This window comes from Propithecus coquereli, unplaced genomic scaffold (genome assembly GCF_000956105.1).
Source record: "Propithecus coquereli isolate 6110/MARCELLA unplaced genomic scaffold, Pcoq_1.0 Scaffold129, whole genome shotgun sequence".
NCBI lineage: Eukaryota > Metazoa > Chordata > Mammalia > Primates > Indriidae > Propithecus > Propithecus coquereli.
The window spans coordinates 2,723,363-2,732,055 of record NW_012137080.1 but is presented as its reverse complement, the minus strand read 5'-3'; the positions used below and the strand labels follow the sequence as shown (position 1 = coordinate 2,732,055).

General features: G+C 43.8%; 1 long non-coding RNA gene across 1 annotated transcript in view; it reads right to left on the bottom strand.

The window, feature by feature from the left end:
• Window positions 1–3,914: 3,914 nt before the first annotated feature.
• The window catches only part of LOC105805454, a 6,698-nt gene continuing 1,919 nt past the window's right edge, over window positions 3,915–8,693 (bottom strand). The window contains exons 2-3 of the long non-coding RNA XR_001137213.1: window positions 8,000–8,314; window positions 3,915–4,036 (exon numbers count right to left, since the gene is read on the bottom strand). This is a non-coding gene — a long non-coding RNA (uncharacterized LOC105805454). The remainder of the gene's footprint in view (window positions 4,037–7,999; window positions 8,315–8,693) is intronic.

Genomic DNA, 8,693 nt, shown 5'->3' with positions numbered 1-8,693 from the left:
CCTGGCCCGGACTGGCTTCTGAGTGGATAGTCAGTGCCTGAGGGAAGCTGCAGGAGGGAGAAGGGGTCTTGAGGTTCACATGGATAGACAGTAGACAGTCTTTTTTGCCCATCCCGCATGCGAATTGCCTTCTTTGGGGAATCCCTCACCTTATTAAACAGAACCTGCTTTCCACTATAAAAGTTAAAACTGCCAGGCAATCACTTTCCAGCCTCTCTTGCAACTAGGGCACTGCTAAAGAAGCCAGGACTGAGCTGACTCCATGCTGACGAGGGTGGGCAGCGCAGCAGGAATATTAGTGGCAGCCTTCAGAGTGCGGCTCGGAGAGGTTGGTGTGCTGGATGCACAGTCTGTGCCCAGTGCCTGGGGCAGTGGGGTCTTTATGGTTCTAGTTCAGTGGCATGAGTTTGTCTTTTTAGCCCTCCTGGAGAATTTATGGACTATCCAATATCCTTCAGTAAATTCCTTTTCTGCTTAAATTAGCCAAATTCAGTTTCTATTCCTTGCATTTTCCCTGACTGATGAGAAAATTTGTAACCTGAAGTAGTTGAGTAGTTGTCATCAAAAGGCCCTCAGGGAAATAAAGGAAAAAAGGAAGAAAGAGAAGAAATCCAGGACTGGTTATATAGCCTGGCTACGTCTCCAAGCAGCAAAATTCCAATTAATGTAAAGGATGAAGCTGGCGTGGTGGCTCACACCTGTAATCCTAGCACTCTGGGAGGCCGAGGTGGGAGGATTGCTTGAGATCAGGAGTTTGAGACCAGCCTGAGCAAGAGTGAGACCCCATCTCTACTAAAAATAGAAAAAATTAGCTGGGCAACTAAAAATAGAAGAAATTAGCCGGGCATGGTGGTGCATGCTTGTCATCTACTCAGGAGGCTGAGACAGGAGGATTGCTTGAGCCCGGGAGTTTGAGGTTGCTGTGAGCTAGGGTGACTCCATGGTACTCTAGCCCAGGCAACAGAGTGAGACTCTGTCTCAAAAAATAAAATAAAATAAAATAAAAAATAAAATAAAAAAATAAAATGTCAGGATAGGGAAGGAGAACATTGAATTTTCCAGGAATTGCTTAACTTCAACCCTAGAGATGGTCTGGAGCCATTAGCCCTTAGGAGTGGTTATGCCTTGCAATTCATCAGTAGCCACAATTCATTGCCTATTTAATAGTCCTTTCATTATAAAAGGCCTCTTTTTGGGAACTCAGGAGAAAAGTCAGGAATTAATTTGACGAGAAAGAGTACACCCTGTGGAATCAGACAAAAGGATCAAGCCTGTGAAATTGTATTCCCAAAACCCACACAAAACAAGTTCCAGGGGAAATTCTCCCCGGTCCCCAAAGTTCACAAGAGATCTCCATTTACCCCATTTCTTAAGGTTCCTCTCTGGATTTGGGGTGTGTCTCATTACCACCCCCACCACTACAACAAAACTTGCCAATGCAATACTGTCACTAAACAAATTTACTGGACTGATAAGCATGTGTTATCAGGGAAAGCCCATTTTAACAGGGGCCCTCTGAAATCAGTAGCTTCCTAGAGAGGGACTCTACATGCAAATACCATTTGAATCTGTTTCCCCTTTCTTATCTTGGTTCCAACTGGAAGCATTTATTATTAATAAAAGTTGAGAAGTCTAAAAACTATGATCAAAATATCCAAAGTTTTTAATGAAATAGATGGCAAACATCTTACAATTTCTCCATAGTGCCAGTCAGCCTTGCTCTTTACTAAATTTCTCCTGAAGATTACCTAGACTTCTCTGTGCATTTCCTAAGCCACCTGCTAGAGCTGAGGATAACCTGTTTCGTGCAGGGGCCCCTCTACTCCCGTCCAGTCCTAAAGGCCAGAACCCACCACTCCAGTGGAGTCCGGAGCGTGGACAACTGGGGATCATGGGTGTTGGCCTGGATCCTCCAGATGGCAGAGAATCCCAGTAAGGTAAAGGATTACTTTGGAGGGGAGCTTCTGTGATGGTTAATTTTATGTGGCAACTTTCCTAGGCCGTAGTACCCAAATATTTGGTTAAATGTTATTCCAGATGTTTCTGTGATGGTATGTTTTAAATTACTAATAACAGTTAAATCAGTGGACCATGAAGAAGATTACCCTCCTTAAAGCGGGTGAGCCTCATTCAATCAGCTGAAGGCCTTAACAGAAAAAAGACTGACCTCCCTAAGCAAGAAGAAAATCCTGCCAGCAGACTGCCTTTGGACTCTGCAGGAAGCCAGGGCAGAAAAGGAGGAAAATGTCTGTCCCCTCGTGTTACTGAGGGAAACATGCTCCAACAGGTATGGAACACTCCTGGGAGGGGTGGAGAGCCTGAGTGGACTTCCTGCCATTTCAGGTAGGGTTAGAGTCCAAAATACATATTGTTCCATGACTTTTGAGTTTCTGGTTTTAGCTCAAGGCTGTTGTAGGGTGTATAAAGGAGGACAAAATAGAAATGCCTCCAAGTGGAGAAAGGGAGTCAACAGTCTTTATTTGAGCTGCTAAATGCTGGGAGATAACTGTCCATAGGGCTCTCATGTTTCTGCACATCTAGGAGCAGAGGCACTGACAGCCTTCGTTCCAGACTATCTCTGTGGAAGATACAGATAGTGTCTGCCTCAGAGCAGAGGGCAGGTCTGCTTACCATCCGGGATAATAAAGACAATGCCTCCCTCTAGGCAAAGGTTGGGTTTCTTAAGCTCAGGGTTTCTCAGCTATGTGTGTGTGGCATCTGCCTGGACAGCTTCACATTGCCCCATGGGTCTTGAGGGGTGGGGGAGGGCCAGGGGAACCAGCCTGAACGTGAGGCTTGGGCTCCTTGCTCTGCTCTGAGTAATAACGTCCTTCGCCTCTGGGCCAGGAGCCTCATGTCTTCTGTCAGTGTCCAGAACCACCCTTCAAAGTTTTGTTTTTTGTTTTGTTTAAATAGAGACAAAGTCTTGCTCTGTTGCCTGGGCCAGAGTGAAGTGGCGTCATCACAGCTAACTGTAACCTCCAGCTCCCGGGCTCAAGGGGTCCTGCTGCTTCAGCCTGCCCAGTAGCTGAAACAACAGGTGCACGCCATCACTGCCTCACTAGGTATTTGCCTTCTGAGACGTAAAAAATTAGTTTAGTTCTGGCTTTTTTTTAACATGCCCTTATAGTGGATGAATCTTATCCACACTGTGCCCTACTGCAGTCCTACCTGAGGTAGGGTTTTAGGCCAGTTGACTTATCCAGACCCCTTCCAATATCAGAATGCTTTGGCTTTCTATAGATCTGGCTTTCTACGGAGGCACAGAGCAACCAGACAAAACGTGACTGTTTTATTGACGTAAAGACAAACGCCGAGAAGTGCTGAGTTCCATGCCCGGCAGTGCTCTGCTTGCCATATGGAACAGGCTGTTAACTACAAGAAGGAACATGAGCTGAGTTAAAATTTGAAAAGACTGTGATCTACGGAGCAACGAGACAGAGGTGATAATAGCGAAATAGTACTTGGCCATGAGATGAGTCTAGCAATGCTCAGTTCGGTGATGGGCAATGAAATATAACAGAAAGCTCTATCTCTAGGCACCTTATATTATCCTCTCAAAAATGTACTTATTCAAATCATTGAAATCGTAGCGCCAAGAGAGTAAGTTAATCTAATTAAGCTTTTAGAAACAAGTGCTAAGTTTGAGCATCTCTAGCCTTCATCAGTGGGATTGGTCAACATATCCCACTGATTTATAGAAACAAATATAAACTATTATTTAAACATTTTGGGTTAGTAAAGGGAAGGTCACTGTAAAGTAAACTTTTAGGCCATTCATCTTTTAAAGTATCTTTAAATAACTCAAATCCTCTGCTCAAAACATCTAAGCCTAAATGATGAAATGGAATGAATGAAGATATAGTATGTTTTGTGTGACTTAATAAAATGGTTTTGGCAGATCTAGTGAATAATTTTGTTTAGCTTCTTTTATAATTAATATTTGAAAAGAATTTAGACAGACATTGAAGAAGGATCTAAGAGAATGTATTTCCGTGTGTTGCTGGAGATGCGCTTTATCCAAAGATGGCATTATCTGAAAAAATAAAAAAAAGCATTTGTTGCATAACTTTTAATACATTTCATAGTTTTCAAAATAACCCTGGAAGGCCCAGCATTGTTTTTCAGATACAGACACTAAGGTTCAGGAACACTAAGTGACAAAAAGCATGAGACTAGTCAATGGCAGAGGCAGAACTTGCACCCAAATCTTGTGTTTTTAAGGCTACATATTTAAGTGACACTGCCCTTCTAGTGGCTTCCCCATCTCCAAGTGGGAGACTGAAGAGAGAGCTTGGCGATCTCTGGGTAAGAAGACTCCTCGCCTGGCATTCACATCACTAGTGAGAGAAGCAATGAAGAGCCCCCAGCACTCTGAGTGCTCTTAGCAAAATCCCTAACCTCCCTCCTCCACAACTCTCATGGCTTTCCCACCACGTTTGACTGTCAGGACTAATCTCATTCTATCCCTTATCTCCGTTTACACCAGCTAGCTCAAGGAGGCCCCCAGGAGGCCTGGATACTAATCCCCACACAGCTCCAGGGACAGAGGGCACCCCACCCAGCACTTCCCACCCCCCACCCCACTGCTTTTATGTTCCCTATAGCACCTATCCACTTATCACTCTCCGACAAATATGTCTATTTTTTAACTTGATCTGGTTCCACCCTATAAAATCTAAGCTTTTTGAGGCAGGGGTTTTATTCAGCATTGTATTAACAAACACATAGAACAGCGCTTGACAGAAAGTAGGCACCCACAAATATTTGTTGAATGAATGAAGAATAAATGAGCGTTTCTTCCTCTCACATAGGTGTGCAAAGGAAAAGAGCAGAATGCCTTCTAATTCTTATTGTGTGTGTCCAGAAAAATGTACCTTATTATTATCCTCTTCCATTTCTAAAGATGATTCTACAGCATCCAAGGTCGCTGTGGGAAACTAAGTTTGAGCGCCATCACCCAAGGGCATGGCTACTGGTCTCAAGAGGAATGAGGTAAGATCCACCACTGCTTCTGGAAAAGTATATTCTATGTCCCAATATTTGTTCAATCAGCCAACAACTATTTCCTGAGTGCCTAATTTGTGCCAGCCAGGGTTCTAGAGGCAGAGGATGAAGCAGGGAAAAAACAGAGACCATCCCTCTGCTTTCCAGGAGCGTAGTGCTCCTTATGGAATGATAAACACTACCGGGGAAGAGAAGGCTGGGCACGGGGCTGTAGAGGACTGGGGAGTGCTGTATGGATACGGTGGTCTCTGATGAGTGGATTTTGAACAAGGATCTGAATACAGAGAGAGAGGGAGAGGTCCAGGCAGAAGGAACAGCATGTGCCAAGTCTCTGAGCTGGGAACCAGCTTGGAAGGTCCCAGGAACAGGAAGAAAGCCGTGGTGGCTGCGTGGATGAGGCTGGGGAAGAGTAGAGGGGATGAGTTTGAAGAATAAGCAAGGACTGTTCATGGACCTGTAAGTGCAAGCTGAGGAGTGTGGATTTTATCCTGAGTGTGGTGTGAAACCACAGGTGAGTTTTGAGCAAGAAGTGACATATCTAATGTATGTTTTTAAAAGACGACTCAGGCTGTTGTGTGAAGAAGTAAGTGTAGGTGGAGCAAGAGAGGGAGCTGGGGGTGGTTGGGAGGCCCCTGCTGTACTTCCGGAGAGAGGGGACCAAGGGTGGACCAGGGTGGCAGCGGTGGTCAGACTCCAGGTTGATTCTGAAGAAGGAGTTGACCGGACCTGCTGACAGAAGGCATGTGGGATGTGAGCGACAGAGAGGAGTCAAAGGTGCTTCTAGATCTGTGACCATTCTCTGAGGTGAGGAAGACGAGTGGGGTGAGGGCAGGGGTGGTTAGTGTGTGTGTGTGTGTGTGTGGATGGGAATAGGGATTATTTTTTCTGCAATGGCAAATGTGAGGTAACATCAAGTAGAGGGGGCAATCTAATAGATATGTCTGGAACTCAGCAGAGAGGTCAGGGCCAGAAATAGAAATGTGGGAGTCATCAGACAGAGATGACATTTGAAGTCCTGCCAGTCGTCTAGACTGAGATCACCTAGAGAATATTGAGAGTTGGTGTTTCTCAACATTCAGAGGACAGAAGAGGGCCATCCTATGCTTTTTTATTTTTTATGTTTGAGCACAACTGCTTATAAGTGCTGTCTCATATAAAGAAGATGTTACTTTACAGTGAATGATGTTTATCGCTGGATTTAGTGCACATTTGATAAGGGCCAACCAGACTAGTAAGTACATTAAATTTTAGAGGTAATATCCCATCTCCTCATTCTGCAACTGAGGATTCTCTCTTTGCATCTTCTGGCCTCCCAGAGGGTTCTCTCTCCTCTGTTCTCAGTCTAGTGAAGCAGGACTGACGGTTTGGTTGGGGATGGGGAAAATTCTTCTCAGGGCTGAGTTCACATCTGGCTCTTGTTGAGCCGATTCCTCCAATACAGATTTGTTTTTCAAGACTAAAGCTGGCATCTTTGTCTCCATCTACCTCTCAATTGATCCAAACTCACGTTAGGAATAAAAGGGTATTATTGTCGACCTTTTCAGACCTTAACAGTATTCAGAATAAAGGAGGCACACAAAAAAATGTCAGCACCTTTCTCTAGCCCCACGTACTTACCAATTGTGGAAATAAAAAGAAAGTAAGCCCCTAATATCTCTTTTTATCCTTGATTAGAATTAAAGTGGACCAGTACCTGTTAGGAACGAGGCCACACAGCAGGAAGTGAGCGAAGCTTCATCTGTGTTTACAGCTGCTCCCTGGTGCTTGCAACACTACCCAAGCTCCGCCTCCTGTCAGATCAGCAGCAGCATTAGATTCTCATAGGAGCCTGAACCCTACTGTAAACTGCGCATGCGAGGGTTCTAGGTTGCGTGCTCCTTATGAGATTCTAACGCCTAATGATCTGAGGTGGAGCTGAGGCGGTGATGCTAGCGCTGGGGAGCGGCTGCAATACAGATTATCATTAGCAGAGAGGTCTGACTGCACAATAAATGTAATGCTTTTGAATCATCCTGAAACCATCCCCCCACCCCGGTCCGTAGAAAAATTGTCTTCCATGAAACCAGTCCCTGGTGCCAAAAAGGTTGGGAACCACTGCACTAAAAGCACTCCTCCTTGTAAAAGAGTTATTTTTTAAGTAAAATAAGTGCATAACCATTACAGATTAACTTTAAGACACAATGGAGACTGAGCTTTCCACGCCACCCTGTATCACACTCGATTACACTTACTAAGAGCACTAGGCGGATGTAAAGTCACAGCCACATCAAAGAAGTTAAAGCTCAAATGTGGCGATTCTTTTGTTTCTGACCTAAATTAACAATTCGTTGATTGTATTCAATGTGATTAAACACTCGCACACCCTTTTTTCCCAAATAAATGAAAAAATACTATCAGTTGCCTCCTTGACTAAGAAGCAAGTATTCACAATCGAGATATTCGTCAGCTCCCCTTCCTCCTCTTGCAAAATAATACGACCACCACACGCACCTCCAACCTCCTCCCACTTTTCATTAGTGCTTCTCAGGGCTTTTTGTGTAATGTGTGTCATCAAAATCATCTCCATCGTACCTCAATTTTGCACATGAAATGTTTTGTAAGAGCAACAGAAATTGGTGAGATAGGAGGAGGTCTCTGAAGTTTTTGTGGTCTATTGTAATTATCTATAACAACTTTTCTCAAAAGGTGGTTCTCGGGGCATCATTGTCAGCATCACCTTACTCTGCTGAGAATGCAGATTCCAAGATCCAAACTGGAGCCTACCAAATGAGCCAGCCTGGGATCCTGTACACACAAGAAAATGGGAGTCTCGGTCTATAATAGATCTTTTATCAACTAGCCTAGTTTAATGAGCCTTTTACTTTTAGACAGATTGCCTTTAAACTACCCCAGGGCGGTACTCGTGAACCTCTTTCAACCGCAAAAATTCTTGCTAAGTTTACTTCTAAATCCTTCCCATCCATTGTGTAGGAGTCCTACCATAACATCTTACTTTTTGGTGGAAAGTGCCTTCTCTCGTTGTAAACAAGGAGACTCAGTTTGACCCAGGAGCTCCTGCCACTGTCAGGAACAGGTTCTTTGCTTGTGGTGTGAGTACAGGACCCATAGGCACAGCTGAAGTGCCTCTTTTGAACTCTCAATAAGCTGACTTGATTGCTTCTTTCCACTAAGCAGTTGGATTCACGCTTTTCATTGATCTCCTCCAGGAGTTGTCGTTTGCTTACTTTAAGTTTTTTCATTATTTCACTGGTTTTATCTATAGCTGCTATTGCGCTAACGAATCAATTGTCGAGTGATTCTTGCTGTCCTGCGAACAAATGAAAAATACGATCAGGTGCCTGCCAGACTTAGAAGCCAGGATTCACAATCATATTTATCAATTCCTCTTTCTTCTTCTGCAAAATAATACCAGCACCGCTGTGCCTCCCACCCCACACCTCACTTTTTACTATTTTTTTCTAAGGTTTTTTCTTTGTCTTTTTTTTAGGTTTTCTTCAGGGAAAAAAAAGGTTATGAAAAGGATACAATAAGAAAATATATTTTGTTTTTGAAAATAATACTACGCACTGATTTTTGCTTTTAGGAATATTTGTTGTTTCCTCTGATTATAAAAATAATACATGTTCATTGCAGAGTGTTAAGAAAATACAGAAAAGGGCCAAGCATGGTGGCTCATGCCTGTAATC